The sequence below is a fragment of the Neoarius graeffei genome, chromosome 28 (assembly GCF_027579695.1).
Source record: "Neoarius graeffei isolate fNeoGra1 chromosome 28, fNeoGra1.pri, whole genome shotgun sequence".
NCBI lineage: Eukaryota > Metazoa > Chordata > Actinopteri > Siluriformes > Ariidae > Neoarius > Neoarius graeffei.
In genome coordinates, this window is record NC_083596.1 from 8,680,832 (window position 1) to 8,698,497 (window position 17,666).

A 17,666-nucleotide genomic window follows, 5' to 3' on the forward strand; every position below is an offset into this window, starting at 1 on the left:
CTACCAAAATGGCGAATATCAACAACAACAGAACTGTGTGTCTTCCAGTGTTGCCAGATTGGGCGGTTTTAAGTGCATTTTGGCGGATTTGAACATATTTTGGGCTGGAAAACGTCAGCAGTATCTGGCAACACTGGTGTCTTCATCCACGTTGTTTTCCCGGCGCTTGGTGATGCCATGACAACCGGGAAAAGGAAGTACATTTTCACACGTGCATATTTCATTTCCGCATTATTACTATCGTATAGCACGGTCGCAAAAACTGCCATGTGAACGCAAGTGGGGCTGCACCGGCGCTAACACGCTTCTCTCTAGTAAGCAGGTTTGTGACGTGTGAACGCTCCACAAAATTTACACCGGTGTAAGATATATCGCAACAAAATACATCGGTGCAGCATCGATGCAAATATGTGCCGTGTGAACACCCCTATAATTTCAGAAGAACCTGTCATTCCGTAATATAGTCTGTGTATCTCAAAGTATTACATATTTCATAATATAAAGAATAATGACAGCATAGTTAGTTATTGTTATTAACCGGCTTGTTTAAATGCCTTGACTTTCAGTCTGTTACGGAGAAGGAACTGAGCAAAGCCATTTCTGCCCTGAAAGACGCATTTGAAATGAAGAAATCAATGTCGCCTTCATGAACTTGCCCACAGGCGAAGGCTGACTGACTGATTTATGCCACTTGAACTTCAGAGACTTCAGTATCAAAAAAAAAAAAAAAAAGATTAACAAAGCAGGATTTATGGAGCGGAAATTTAAGAGGAAACCAGAGATGAGATGAGATGAGAGATGGGATGAGATGACATGAGATAATAACACAAATGACTCCACAATCGTTCCAGAAATACACACTAAATCTTCATTCTAAATGGGCTGATTAGTCACAGTGGCATCAAACAATCTGTACAATCTGTACACTCTGTAAACACTTCACAGATGACACACAACCATCACAGTCACTCATCTAAGGTTCGAGTCAAACCGCTAGCTAGCAAACATGAAAATGTGCAGGGACAAGCAGAAAGGTTGAGAAACCTGAAGGGGGGAAATACAGCACCAACTTGAAATATACAAGCACATCAAAATGAGCAAAAAGCGCAGCTCTAGCTAGAGGAAGCTCAAAATCTCTGGCTCGGGTCTTTTTTTTAATGACAAACAGAAAAGAAAGAAAAATAATTTTAAAAATTTGAAAGTCCAATAATACAGGGTGTTTCAAGAAATTTGATATCATTTCACAATCTAATAACTTTGCCAATTCTCGTTCAATTTTTAACAGCATGTGTGAAAACAGGTCAAAATTTTATGCTTAATGTTTTTTGTTTTTATCTGTTTAGGTAGAGAAATGCCATTCACTGGAAAAGAAAAGGCGTTTTGTGTGTTAGAGTCGAACAAGACTGTGCAGCGTGCATTTATGAGAGAATTCTCTAAAAATGCACCAACTGCAATGCAGATTTGGACACGGCACAAAAAGTTCAAAGAGGAAGGCTGGGTTAGGGTTACGGTTAGGGTTAGTCACGCATATTGAAAAATTGTGAAATCGTTAATGGAATCCACACACCTTTTGAATTTCTCGTTCAAATTTTGAGGAATAAATCTTATATTGCTCAACGTTAAGCCTGTTCAGTTTCATTTGCCAAGACTATGTAGCTTCTAGAGGCGGCACGGTGGTGTAGTGGTTAGCACTGTCGCCTCACAGCAAGAAGGTCCGGGTTCGAGCCCAGTGGCTAACGAGGGCCTTTCTGTGTGGAGTTTACATGTTCTCCCCGTGTCTGTGTGGGTTTCCTCCGGTTTCTTCCAGAGTCCAAAAATATGCAGGTTAAGTTCATTGGTGGCTCTAAAGTGAGTGTGAATGGTTGTTTTGTCTCTGTGTCAGCCCTGCGATAACCTGGCGACTTGTCCAGGGTGTACCCCGCCTCTCGCCCATAGTCAGCTGGGATAGGCTCCAGCTTGCCTGCAACCGTGTATAGGATAAGCAGCTACAGATAATGGATGGATGTAGTTTCTGGGATATTTACGTCTCAAATAATATCAATTTTTTAAAATACCCTGTATTTAATATATTATAACTTCTAGAAAAAATGAATCACTGAACACAACCATTCACCCCTACGCTCAATTTAGAGCCACCAATTAGCCTAACCTGCATGCCTTTGGGGGAAACCAGAGGAAACCCATGCAGACACGGGGAGAACATGCAAACTCCACACAGAAAGGCCCTCGTCAGCCACTGGGCTCAAACCCAGAACCTTCTTGCTGTGAGGCGACAGTGCTAACCACTACATCACCCCTGCATGACAGAGTTTTCCACAAGTAATGTCTTAACATTAACACTGTTTGACCATTTGTTTTTGTCACGTTTTGTGAAAAAATGCAAAGTACATTTCTCAAACTCCAGGTGTTTTCACCACTCTGACTGGGCTCACATCCACGACTCAGCATATTTATTTTCTCCTTTGTGCTTCATTTTTTGGTCCACTTGATTTGTGCGTTGTAAAAACAATTATTTTATTAATGTGAATAACAGTAATTTTATTAATGTCAGTGACAGCAACAATAATTAGTGTATATTATTAGTCTTACTATATAGTATGTGTGTAATATACATTACCAGTCAAAGGTTTGTACAGCCCAACTCATAGTTTTTTTTTCTGTATTTTGTATTTTCTACACTGTAGAAGAACACTAAAGACATCAAAACTATGAAATAACATCTGGAACATATATATATATATATAATTTACCAGCTGGGAGGTCTGTATCGTGAAATACCGTGACCGAGGTCTTGAAAGTACTGGCCGAGGCCCTCTGGGTCCAGGTCAGTATTCAAGGCCAAGGTCACGGTATTTCACCATACGGACCGACCTTAAGCTGGTAAATAATATATTTATTTTTTTCTTTACCAAATTCTAACAGAAAACCAGAGCGCCCGAAAGGGAAAACCGAGCCGAGCCACCATTTTGAATCCTCATTCACGGCTGTAATGCAAATTGCTTCCTCCTCGGTATACAAGTGCACTTCCATGGCAGGAAAAAAAGTACATTTTGCTGCCTATGTAGTCCCCTATTTATACAAAATTAAGTCATTCAGGATTCAGCCATGTTTTTGCTCGGCGTTAGCAAGTTAAAGGTTTTTAGCTTTCTCCTGAAATGTTTTCTTTTATTTCTTCTTCCTCAGGGTAGTAAAACTCACTTTTGCTGTGAACACTGTCGTTATTGCTATCCATGATGTAAAATTAATGCTATTATGCTGAGAAATGCTCGCAAAAATTTATAAGATTTTTGATAAAAATCTTATAAATAAATCTTATAAAAAAGATAAATCTCATCTCATTATCTCTAGCCGCTTTATCCTTCTACAGGGTCGCAGGCAAGCTGGAGCCTATCCCAGCTGACTACGGGCGAAAGGCGGGGTACACCCTGGACAAGTCGCCAGGTCATCACAGGGCTGACACATAGACACAGACAACCATTCACACTCACATTCACACCTACGGTCAATTTAGAGTCACCAGTTAACCTAACCTGCATGTCTTTGGACTGTGGGGGAAACCGGAGCACCCGGAGGAAACCCACGTGGACACGGGGAGAACATGCAAACTCCACACAGAAAGGCCCTCGCCGGCCCCGGGGCTCGAACCCAGGACCTTCTTGCTGTGAGGCGACAGCGCTAACCACTACACCACCGTGCCGCCCCAAAAAGATAAATGTTGACAAAAATTGCTACTATATTTGTTGTTGTTGTTGTTGTGAACGAGCGAGTCGCTAGAGTCGGTAACCGAGGTCCATAACTGGGGTCCGTACCATAGGATACGGACCCGCTCGCCAGCCAATCAGAGCGCAGGATTTGATGGAAACCGCACCACGAAAAAAAAAACCAGAATTATGTGGTAAACAAACAAAATATGTTTGACATTTTAGATTTTTCAAAGTAGCCACCGTTTACCTTGATGACACTTTGCACCTTATTGGCACTATCTTAACCAGCTTCATGAGGTAGTCACTTGCACTGTGTCTGAAATCACTCACCATATAGTCTAGTGAGTTCGCCATTTTGTAGTGCTGTCCGAATGTATAGTAAGAATTATTACACCCTATATAGATAGTAGACTCATAGTAAAACCCAGCAGCAAAGAAGAAAGAAAGGATTCGGTCTTGATTTAAAAGAACTGAAAGATGCAGCAGACACAAAGTACTTTGTATTTATTTATGTGGGAAGTGCGCTTAGTATAATATGGATTTACTATTTTGAAAACCCACCAGCCAACTGATCTGGCACGTTTTAATTGAGTGAAAGTAATGACGTAAACAACAGGTTGGTGGAGTAGTGTCCGAAAGGTTGGGTTTGTTTTTTTTTCATTTTACCAGTGAGCTCACTATATAGTCCTTTATATTGAATCCCCTAGATAGTGAGTAGGGAATAGTGAACAAGTGAGTGATTTCGAGCACAGGGTGAAACTGCGGCTGAGGAACAGTGAAACAAATGATCCAAAAATAGATTTTGCGTCCAGTCAGTGACTTGTTACTGTAACACTGGATGCCTTCTTTTAGAACAGCGCACTGTGCTGTTATACTGTGTGTAAGGAGAAAAACACTGGGGGTGTGCTGTTATAGGAAAGTAATCCACCATGCAAAGCAGAGTTGCTTTCCAAAAGTTTTTCAACAACAATATGTTTTATTCCTCTTATACTACAGCAAGGAATATTTTTCTATTTATTTATGAATAAATGTCATGCTTTTTATCCATTTATAGCTACGTTTAATGTTGTGGAACGTCCATGAAACAAGTTCCATCTATAAACAGCCATTCCTGATTAAGTAGACAAAAGAAATCGTGGCTTGGCATGTTACAAACATCCTGTTGAGGAAAAATTCTAGCTTTAGCATTACAAAGCGCCGACACCGGAGACTCCTTCCTTAAATCTCCTTACAGAAAACATCACCATATCAACAATTATTCTATCCACATTCACTGCGTATGAGCAATCATGCGCTCTGATTGGCTAATGTACTACGAGGATATCAGCTCATATACCGTGAGTAGATAAAAACAAAATGGCGGAGCGTGTTGCTGAACCAACCGAGGACGAAATAAAAACTCTACTCAAAAACAAAACCCAAAAAAATACAAAAAGCAACAAAATATAGAATGAAAAGTGTTTGATTGTAAGAACATATATTTTTTATTTTTCAATAATAATAATAATAATAATTATTATTATTATTATTATTATTATTATTATTATTATTATTATTATTATTATTATTGCATTTTTCACAAATTGTTCCTGTCATTTCACCGGTTTGTTTACATCCTTCATCTTTAATCATTAAAATTTATTGCATTTTTTTTTAGACTGGTTCAAAAGCTCAAAGAAGTCTGTAAAAATACAGAACTGAAATGTCCAAGGAAAAATTAAATAACTGTCTAAAACTATTCTATACCTCGGCATGACAGCAAGACGGCAATTTCTACAAAAAAAAAAAAAAACACTTAAAAGTCAATTCGTGCCGCCACTGATAGGTTTTTAAGAAGTCCACCAAAGCGGAAATGATTTTTTTCGGACGTTTTGTATAAAGTTTTTATTTATCGAATTTGCAAAAAATAAAAATAAAAATGCTCCGTTTCTCAAAATCCAGTGAATGTGGATAGAATAAAACAGTTATTCCACTCAATCTTGTCGTACATGGCTCGGTGCTATGCGCCTCATCGGCTATCAGCTCATGTACGACTCAATTTTGTGGAATGTTAATTATACACTGTTAATTAGCAACTTGTTTTTTTTAATCCCTGTGAATGAACAGTTACTATAGAAATGATAATGCATTCCAATAATTATTATCTGTATTGATATAAGTACAGAAATCTAACCAGCACCTTCTGACCAATCAGAATCAAGAATTCAACAGTTTTCAACAGTGAGTGATATACACTCACCGCCCACTTTATTAGGCACACCCATACACCCACCTGCTGTTCTGTTTTATGCAGTTCTCTAATCAGCCGACCCCTTGACAGCAGCACAGTGCATCAAATCATGCGGATACAAATCAAGAGTTTCAGTTAATGTTCACAAAGTTCAAACATCAGAATGGGAAAAATTGTGATGTCACAGTGAAGCGTGACTTTCTTTTACTGTGGCATGGGTGTTGGTTTGAGTATGTCAGATGGACTGGTTTGAGTATTTCAGAAACTGCTGATCTCCTGGGGTTTTCACACACAAACAACAGTCTCTAGAGCAGGGGTTCCCAACCTTTTCTATGTCAGGGCCCACTTGAAGATCTCACAAATGTCCGCGGCCCACCACTGACCCAATAAATAATACCAAGGCAAATGAATGCACTTTAAGACCAATTTTTATTTTAATATTAAAAATGGAACATTTAGGACTGAATAGAACTATTATGAAAAAATGCAGTAACCGCATAAAAGGGTAATATTTTATTATTTTGATGTGAAAATAGAATATTTAGGACTGAACTGAATTAATATGCAGGAAGGTCAGTGTGCATTACTCAACAACATCATATATTCTGTCAAGAAAATAATTGCAATGAAGCAAAACCAATGCATTGCACCTAATGTGAAGGCTGATGTTGCATGGTGCCAACCAGATACTTTATGTCTGGCACAATGGATGACAGTCGAAGTCGAAGACCTGGCTCAACATTCAGTTTATTTCTGTACTTTGTCTTCAGCGCCACTAGTGCAGAAAACCGGCACTCACATAGGTACGTCGTCGGAAAAGGCATCAGAAATCTCACAGCTCTGTCGGCCAGATCGGGATACTCAGAAGCAACATGAAGCCAAAAGTTTATCAGGTGCTTCTGTGAGAAGACCAGCTTCAATGCGGTGTCGCAGGAGAGATCCAGAAGACTGTCTTGCTCTTTTGCGCTCAGGGCAGCAATGGCCTCGTCACTGTGAACGCCGAATGGATTTTCGATCCAACTGCATTGCGCATCGAGGGGAGGGAAGTATTCGTGCAGCTGTTTTCAAACCCTGGAGGTGCTCTTTGATTGCGTTAGTCACATGGATGGGAAGCTGCCTCTCTTCCTTTGTCAAAAAATCTGACAAGTTTTCAAAGGAGTCATAATTTGACTGGTTGACACGCTTATCCCACTGCGCGAGTTTTCTTATCGCTCCCTCCACTTTGTGCTGGACCTTGAACATGTTAACAGCGGATCACCATGACAACTACCACTGTTTACACTGACTTTGCCGTGGATTGTAACGAGTCAACAGCCAATAAGGGGTTGCAACATTCATCCTTTTACTTTGAAAACCGCAAATATAATTCAGGAGATGGTAGCGCTTTTTTATTATTTTGGGAGACTCAGGCACACAAATATTATATTAAGATTTTTAGAAAATGATTTGACGGCCCCCTTGCAATGCCTCCGCAGCCCACCAGAGGGCCGCGGCCCATAGGTTGAAAATCACTGCTCTAGAGTTTACACAGAATGGTGCGAAAAACAAAAAACATTGAGTTAAGTGAGTGAAAGGTCTTTTGGTGGAAACAAACGCCTCGTAGATAAGAGAGGGTCAGAGGGAAATGGACAGATTCGAGGTGGTTCGAGCTGCCAGGAAGGACTCATATAATCACTCTTTACAACCGTGGTGAGCAGAAAAGCATCTCAGCATGCAACAGAAAACAGAAGAACACATTGGGTTCCACTCCTGTGAAGAACAGTGGCCAGTGAGTGTAAATTGTGACATCAGAATCATATCATATCATATATCATATCATATCGTATCCATATTAATGCTCAGCTCGAGTCTGTGTTAAACAAGTAAGAGGTGAGGGATTGTTTGCATTTAGTAAATTGGGAAAGACAGTAAATTGCCCATATCAGAGCATTTCAGGTGTCGTAACATATATTTTTCGCTGCATGATAACACACAACGTCGTACCAAACAAGAGCAGGCAACGCCGTGATGAGCGTACTCTGTCATTACGAGCGTGATGTGTGTCTCTCAGGAAAAGAGCGAATGGACAGGAAAAAAGACAGAAGAGCAGAAAGCTAGTCATTAACGTTTTTCTTGTAAGTATAGCATCCGTTCAAGACCAGTCATCAGCCTTAGACCAGCCTATTGATTGCGCAAGCGCACGCGAGTCCTAAAATAAGTGCTCTGCAAACAACATCGCTAAAAATAAAAATAAATAAATAAATAAAGTAACCTACTCACAGTAGAGTTGAGTGGTTTTTTACTCATTAATATTTACAGCATTCATACTGTGGTGATTATTTACAGTAACAGCACAATGTAGTGGGGGGGGTTTAAATAGAGTGCAAAACTTTGTTTAGGATTACATATTACTGTAAAATACATATTTAATAATCTCTCAAATACAAATCTATATGTTTTACATTTAAATCAATGAAAAATCTGAGCAACAGAATCGAATAAAGGCGGCAGGGTGGTGTAGTGGTTAGCGCTGTCGTCTCACAGCAAGAAGGTCCTGGGTTCGAGCCCCGGGGCCGGCGAGGGCCTTTCTGTGTGGAGTTTGCATGTTCTCCCCGTGTCCGTGTGGGTTTCCTCCGGGTGCTCCGGTTTCCCCCACAGTCCAAAGACATGCAGGTTAGGTTAACTGGTGACTCTAAATTGACCGTAGGTGTGAATGGTTGTTTGTCTCGGTGTGTCAGCCCTGTGATGACCTGGCGACTTGTCCAGGGTGTACCCCGCCTTTCGCCCGTAGTCAGCTGGGATAGGCTCCAGCTTGCCTGCGACCCTGTAGAAGGATAAAGCGGCTAGAGATAATAAGATGAGATGAGAATCGAATAAATGTGTTTATTAAAACAATCACTTCATGTCACTAACTTTTCCAAGTAGCTACTTAGCTATAATTAATACGCTTGTTCTAATACGTTAGCATTTCTATAGTGAAACAGGGATGGGTATGATGGATGGATTAAAAAAATATGTGTAACATATTGCGTAACGGGGGCGGCACGGTGGTGTAGTGGTTAGCGCTGTCGCCTCACAGCAAGAAGGTCCTGGGTTCGAGCCCCGGGGCCAGCGAGGGCCTTTCTGTGTGGAGTTTGCATGTTCTCCCCGTGTCCACGTGGGTTTCCTCCGGGTGCTCCGGTTTCCCCCACAGTCCAAAGACATGCAGGTTAGGTTAACTGATGACTCTAAATTGACCGTAGGTGTGAATGTGAGTGTGAATGGTTGTCTGTGTCTATGTGTCAGCCCTGTGATGACCTGGCGACTTGTCCAGGGTGTACCCCGCCTTTCGCCCGTAGTCAGCTGGGATAGGCTCCAGCTTGCCTGCGACCCTGTAGAAGGATAAAGCGGCTAGAGATAATGAGATGAGATGAGATATTGCATAACGTTTTTTTCTGCAAGGAAATTTATGTTTATTTATATTTATTGATATAGCATGTCAGCATTTTGTAACTTTTAGACATAAAGCTGTAACTTTACGTTTTCCGACACTGAAAAAAAAAATTCAGGATGGAGAAGTTTATGCTTTTCATGTTTCCTTGAAAACATGACAAGTGGATGGATTTAGGTGGACAGATTGAAAAAAAAACGTATGTAATCTGTGGAATGTGACTCTTTTTGCAAGGAGATGTTTACGTTTACAATTCTGGAATTTTACAGCTATGGAAGTTTACAGTTCTGGAAGTTTACAGTTACGCTCCAGTGTTAGCGTTTTGTAACAGCTGTAACGTTCTGTTTTGCGAAACTGGAAAATGTTCTGGATTGAGAAATGCGACAAGTGATGTTTTGGTTTTGTTGTTGTTTTGTCATATTAACTTAATGAAAGAGCAAAAAGAGGCTGGTGACAGAATGACAGTTGACTTTAACGTAAGTGAAAAAAGAGGAACTAAACTACATTTTGTTCAAAAGTATGATGTGTCGGACTTTAATAAATAACTAATGATAAGAGTCGTGTTTCAGTATCTATACTCTAAGTACTTTTTTTTTTTTTTACAAATGACAGAAATTCATTAGTGCACACTCGGAAGCACATGGAGCGCCTAAGTGAATTAAGTAGGTTTACAAAATCCTCACTATACACAAAGCCTCAGTGGTGCAGGAAGAAGGCACGAAATGTGGAAAGGAAGTGCTCATTATGGCATTTCTATGCCCACCAGCAACAGTTTGGAACCCAGCCAGCATGGCATCAAGTCTCAGCCTGAGTCAGCCTTATGACTGCGTAATCTACCACTGATTGTGTCTCAGACTTCAATAGTCAGATGAATGAAGACTACTTATGCAAATACTGTGCGGATAATATTGTTATGACCAACATTACAGCCGTTATGCTAAAAGGCACACACACACACACACGCACGCACACAAAACAAATCAAATGACGGGCCTCTCCTGAGAATTCATCTGCACTTGAACACTCATTCCCCTTATAGGAAGTGAAAGTTCTGGCTCTGTAGGCAAACTCGAATGCCAAGAATTTAGGGGACATTCATGTGTGTCTTCATTTAACATTTACTCATCTGGCAAATGGTTCGTGAAGATGTATTACTCTCTTTGTGGGGTTTTCCATTGACTTGTTTATTACTGTAGCTATATAAAGTTAAAACCCTTAAATCCCTAAACCCCGGCCACAATAACCTGAACCTGAACCAGTCAGATGTTCTCACAAGGTTAGAATTAGGTTGTGTATTCCCATGATATGTCATTGTTACTATAACTATGTTACTATAACATCTTTATTGCTATTCTATTAATGTTATATGTCATTATGACTATTATGTCATTATTACTCCTATTTGTATGCATCATTATTACTATTACTATTACTACTGTATGTCATTACTGTCATTATTATGATTACTAGTATGTCATTACTGTCATATGTCATTATTACTAGTATTTTTCATACATTATAACTTTTACAATTATACATCAGTTATCATTATTATTACTAGTGCTATTATGCCATTACTACTTATACTATTGGACGTCATTAATACTATTACTACTATGTCATTCCTGTCATTATTACTATTACTAATAGTAGTGCTATTATGTCATTACTACTATTATTACCCTGTCATTACTGTCATTATTAGTATTACTATTACTAGTGTTATTCTGTCATTACATGCTATTACTACTCTGTCATTACTGTCATTAGTATCCCTATTACTAGTGCTAGTATGTCATTACTACTCTAACTACTTTGTCATTATTACTACAGGCCTAGAAATTCATATATTTTTTTCACCAGCCAGCCGGACTAGTTACCTTCCAAAGTAACTCGCCAAACAGAAAATCAACTCGCCAAAATTTGTTCATGTATGAATTTTACTTCTGTCAAAAATAACACAAAAGAGAGTAGTTACCATTGTTCATGACTAATGTGCATTTATTTTAAGACCCCAGTATTTTGATACTGTTGATAAATGCATAAATGAGAACAACACAGAGCACCATAATATAATATCAACAAATAATAATATATTGGAAAACTTGGCAACTTGGTGTATGAGTATTGAAAACAAATATACTTACTATCATGACTATAGCACCCAAAATATGTCCAACATGCTTTCTGTATTTAACCATTTATGAGAGAGAAAGCATTAGGAGCTTCATATTGACTAGGAATCAACTTGAAAAAAATTAATTATTCCATAAAAATCGTATCGCAGCCAAGGCCTACCCTGCTCCCACGTTTGCTTATAAGTCCTTTGTCGTTTCTCCTTCTCATACGCTTTATCGGTGGCCTTTTTCTCCTCTTCAGACCGAGGTCGCTTTGTCCCCGTCTCTGGTGGTTTCTGTACACCTTTCAGAAAATTCCACATCGCAACGTAGCTTTGGCAGATGTAGATGTAAACAACAACAAAAACACGTGTTTAAATGGGCGATAATGTGGCCACATCTATTGAATTTGATAACGTGATTACCGCGATATTCAACAAGATGCGTTATATGCATGCGCAGTAGTGAAAAAACCAACAGCCTGACTCGTACACGATATGATTCGAAATTCTTCGGTATTTTCCGTCCTGCCGATAAACACATCGATTAACACAGACATGACACACACTTAATATGTGGCGGCTTTAGTTGATGGTGTGTCTGAATCTTCGCTTCATATATATTTTTTATTTTCAACTAGCCAGCCGGGCTGGCTAGTGACAGGAATTACCCGCCAAATGACAAATTAAGTCGCCTCGGGCGACCGGACCACCGCGAATTTCGAGCCATTTACTATTACTATTAGTTGTGCTATTACGTCATTACTACTTATACTACTGGACTTCATTACTACTATTACTACTCTGTCATTACTGTCATTATTAGTATTACTATTTCTAGCGCTATTATGTCATTACTCCTATCACTATTCTGTCATTACTGCTATTACTACCCTGTCATTAATATTATTACTACAGTCATGACTGTCATTATTACTATTACTATTGGTAGTGCTATTCTGTCATTAATACTATTACTACTACTGTCATTACTGTCATTATTACTATTACTATTGGCAGTACTATTATGTCATTACTACTATTACTACTCTGTCATTAATACTATTACTACTATGTCATGACTGTCATCATTACTACTACTATTAGTAGTGCTATTGTCATTATTACTATTACTAGTGTCATTACTGTCATTATTACTATTAGCAGTGCTATTATGTCATTACTACTATTACTACTGTCATTACTACTATTACTACTATCATAATAGTATTACTACTGTATGTCATTACTATCATTATTATTATTATTATTATCTCATTCTCATTATCTCTAGCCGCTTTATCCTTCTACAGGGTCGCAGGCAAGCTGGAGCCTATCCCAGCTGACTACGGGCGAAAGGCGGGGTACACCCTGGACAAGTCGCCAGGTCATCACAGGGCTGACACATAGACACAGACAACCATTCACACTCACATTCACACCTACGGTCAATTTAGAGTCACCAGTTAACCTAACCTGCATGTCTTTGGACTGTGGGGGAAACCAGAGCACCCGGAGGAAACCCACGCGGACACGGGGAGAACATGCAAACTCCGCACAGAAAGGCCCTCGCCGGCCCCGGGGCTCGAACCCAGGACCTTCTTGCTGTGAGGCAACAGCGCTAACCACTACACCACCGTGCCGCCCTTATTATTATTATTATTATTATTATTATTATTATTATTATTGCTAGCCCTGTTATGTCATTACTACTGATACTATTAGAAGTCATTAATACTATTACTGCTGTATGTCATTACTACTTATACTATGATGTCATTATTACTACTGTATGTCTAGTCCTGGGTCTGACTTTAAACTGCAACTGGTGATGAATCTCAGGTCCAAGAGGACTTGAGTATTGGGGAAAGTGGAGTTACCCCTTAATCACCATTGCTCCCAGGTCCGCTCTGACCCGGAGTGGTAGCACCTGCCTGGGTTCCAGCTATGGGTTAAATCATAGGTACATCACCAATAAGGTGCTGGCAGTAGGGCGCTTTTTGGTGCGATGTGGCAGATGAATCCAACATGGTCAATGGCACAACACCAGTTGGCATGCAGAAGAGACACTCAAATGGCCAACAGATGGCATCACTCGGCAAGTCAGTTGTCACTGCATGGCAACTTCCAAAGCTGTCAGGTCTGTGGCACTTTTGTGCACCACTTGGCATCAGGTCTGGAGGTCCAGAGAGACAACACGATGGGGGCACGACATCGTTTGTCTTACTGTGCAAGGCGCTTCATTAGGAGAGGAGAATATTATACGAGAGCTAAGGAGGCCAGGCATTCTGTGGCGGCTCGGCCTGGCCAGTCTCGCGGCCCGGCCGAGCGTTTCTGCACATCCTAATGAAGCAGTTATCATCGCTAGCAATGGACAGCTGACAACAACTACTGTATGTCATTACTGTCATTATTACAATTACTAGTATTTTTATACATTATTACTATTACTATTATACTTCATTATCTCATCTCATCTCATTATCTCTAGCCGCTTTATCCTGTTCTACAGGGTTGCAGGCAAGCTGGAGCCTATCCCAGCTGACTACGGGCGAAAGGCGGGGTACACCCTGGACAAGTCGCCAGGTCATCACAGGGCTGACACATAGACACAGACAACCATTCACACTCACATTCACACCTACGCTCAATTTAGAGTCACCAGTTAACCTAACCTGCATGTCTTTGGACTGTGGAGGAAACCGGAGCACCCGGAGGAAACCCACGCGGACACGGGGATAACATGCAAACTCTGCACAGAAAGGCCCTCGCCGGCCACGGGGGCTCGAACCCAGACCTTCTTGCTGTGAGACGACAGCGCTAACCACTACACCACCGTGCCGCCACATTACACATCATTGTTATCATTACTATTAGTCGTGCTATTACCTCATGACTACTTATACTATTCGACCTCATTATTACTTTTACTATTACTGTATGTCATTACTGTCATTATCACTATTATTATTGATGTTGATGTTTTCTGTCCATGTTTTAATGATGTTTTGGATTGTTCTCTTGTTTTTCACTCATTATATTCTGTGTAGATAAGATGTGATATACAGATACATTTCCTTTTTTTTCTGCAAGACAGATAAAAACTGTCACACCGAGAAATGGCGTTCATAAGGACAAGGTTCATCACAAGGTAATGTGATTATAATATGAGAAACCTTTGCTAAAAGCTCATCATGATAACAGAAAACGCTTCTGTGCTCAATGTAACCTCATAAAAACCACAAACTCTTGTCTGCCTTTCACTTCAACCTTCAGGTACTGTACTGTAAATGAGCAACAAACCTCAGCGACACGTTTGAAAAAACGACCTCACGGCAGTTTTTCACCTTCTCACACCCTCACAGCATCTTTTCTGAGAAACACTCTAAGTTTGAGTGCTGTGTGTGTGCGCCTCCACACCAACACAGTTAATTATCAGCCTTTCCCTCTGACAGTAACGCTGTCTGTTTGATGGCGTTATCGGTGGTAATTCCTGGTGTAGGTGGGTATTACTGTAATTAGGTGTCAATAGAGACATGCAAATTAATATGTGATAAACTGAAATAGCACTGGCAAGCAGCTAATCTTCCCCGTTTCCACCCAGTCGCTTCGAATCGCACGGATTTAGAGATTTTCGACATTTTTAGTTCAGATGGGAACAATTATCGCGGAGGATTTCAAGAATCTCAGAGTGAAATAGGTCACGCAGGAAGGAGCATTTGGCTTTCTTTTTCTGTCTCTGTCTTTCTGGACAGATTCATGTCAGCCTACTTTCCCTGATCTGATCCTACGTTATGCTGAACAAAGATGAATTCAGGTTTCAGAACAGTTCTTTCAGCTGAGTCAGATCACTGTATGTCATTTCCTCTGATTAGGGTTTTTTTTCTAACCCTAACCAAAGAACAATAGAGTACATGAAGTACAATCTTACAACCGTTTTAAGAAATTTCTAAATTAGGTTCCAAGACTTCTTATTTTCCAATATGGCGAGGATGGTTTGTATTACCCATAATGCACTGAGAATTCCTCATATGTTAAATCTGTTAAAGTATACGACAGGCCCTGGATGTTCTCTCTGTCGGGCTTTCACCGAAAGTGGTGATTTATATCAAGTCAGAACTTTTTCTTTTCAGTTTTACTAATGATTTGTTACTTGATTTGGTTAATAAGAGCTCTGAGTAACACGTTATTTAAAGGGTACACACATAGGGCCTTCACAAGGCATTCACAACACTTTATTTAAACGATACCTGATACCTGATTTTTAGCTTTCATAACATTTATAACATTGAAAGTTTTTTTTTTCTTTTGCACTGGGCCCTCATTTCATAACACATTTTTAATAAATTATTTCATGAATACCTATATTGGGCTTTCCTAAGACATTTATAGGACTTTATTTTAAAAGATACATACATCTATTCAGCCTTTATAACGCATTTATAAGCCTTTAATTAAAAGATACCTATTTTGAGCCTTAATAACACATTCATAACAAATTATTTCATGTCATACCAATATTGAGTCTTCATAACACAGTCATAACACTTTATTTAAAGGATACCTACTTTGGGTCTTTGTAGAACTTTATTTAAAGGGTGCCTACTTAGGGCCTTCATAGCACATTCATAATACGTTAATAAAGAGAGCGTATATTGGAACTGTTAATTAATAAAGGCAAACTAATATATTGAAAGATGAAAATATTAAAATGTCCTATATAATAATAATAGATTTATGAAATGGTAATAATGTGCTATTCAAGAGCAATTTAAGTATCCCTCAAATTATTCCAAAAACTCCCCAAAGTTAAAGAAAAGCGCTTCTTGTGTTATACTGCCACCTTGTGGTCTAAAACAGAAGTGCTTTCTGTGATTAGAAAAGCCACTGCTTTTCCAGCTCCATCTGTCTTCACTTAAAGTGTGCAAAACTGTAAATTACATCATCATCAGCAGCAGAATCATTCCTTCCCCCAAAACACATATGTAATGAGAATGTAATTATGAGCCACAGTGGAAAGAAAAAACAAAACAATGAGTCCAGCTTAAAAGGAAAGTCCCTCATGTCTTAAAGAGCAACAGGTGTTAACTGATGCTGGCTTTCCCTACGTCAATGAAACTGCAAATACTTTGCTTATTTGCATACACATCTTCTTCTGCAATGTATACAACCTTCCATGTGCACTAGTATGTCATATGCACTCAGGGTTAGCTGTAGGTGCATGTTGCTCATTCATTGTCATAAACTCTAGATTCTGAAATAATGTGACAAAGACTGAAACATTTTAATAATAATAATAATAATAATAATAATAATAATAATAATAATAATAATAAATGCACAAGTTTTAAAAAGTCATTATAACATCTGTACACCTCGACAGCTATGCACCATATTATACACTGATATTACAAGGAGACTCAACCTACCTGTCTTGCACATCAGATCAGATCACATCAGGACAGGCAAAGTGAAGTGAAGTGAAGTGTATTTCCATTGAATACAAGCCTAACTAAAATAGAATTGAACTGAATTTCATTTCATTCTCTTGACATGCTCTGGATCTCCTTTAGTCACAGAATGTTGTGCTGTTTATATACCTGTCAATAAACACAGTACCTTCTGGCTGTCACGTGTATCTCGAGTACTCTACATTTCCTGTTTAGTTCTGTATCTCATCTTCCTGTTTACACCACAATCACAAACCCACCAGCCAGACACCAAGCCACAAGGGCTCATTTCAGAGGCGAGAAGCAATTATCTAGGAATGTAGTCACTATAAGTTCTTTTAAATGCTTGGGTAATGCAATATGTGAATCTTTAATGATGATTATGGGTGAATTGCTCATCACTGTAGAAATGACCTGCAGTGATTAAACACACACACACACACACACACGTTTAGAGCTGTATATTGCATTTTATATTCTATGTATTTCTCAAGGCATGTATTCAGAAGCTGTTTAATAATTTTATAGTAATTTTATAGTTCAAATCTATATGTTTGTTATTTTATTTATATCCTACATTATTCTATTTATACATCAATATTTTAATTTTATTATAATATGAACGTGTATTGAATAATTAATATGTATTCATGGATATGCATTCTATTTATACATATCCTATTATTTATTACATTTATTGCACTTGTGTTTTATATTAACCATGTCCAAATGAATAATTATGTCTGTCAGACGAAAC

General features: G+C 39.1%; 1 long non-coding RNA gene across 2 annotated transcripts in view; it reads right to left on the reverse strand.

The window, feature by feature from the left end:
* The window catches only part of LOC132875786 (uncharacterized), a 41,839-nt gene extending 24,440 nt beyond the window's left edge, over positions 1-17,399 (reverse strand). Inside the window, exons 1-2 of one of the 2 annotated variants that reach the window (XR_009651880.1) lie at positions 16,889-17,399; positions 5,977-6,016 (exon numbers count right to left, since the gene is read on the reverse strand). This is a non-coding gene — a long non-coding RNA (uncharacterized LOC132875786). The remainder of the gene's footprint in view (positions 1-5,976; positions 6,017-16,888) is intronic. The other variant, XR_009651879.1, reaches the window with a different exon arrangement.
* Positions 17,400-17,666: the final 267 nt, after the last annotated feature.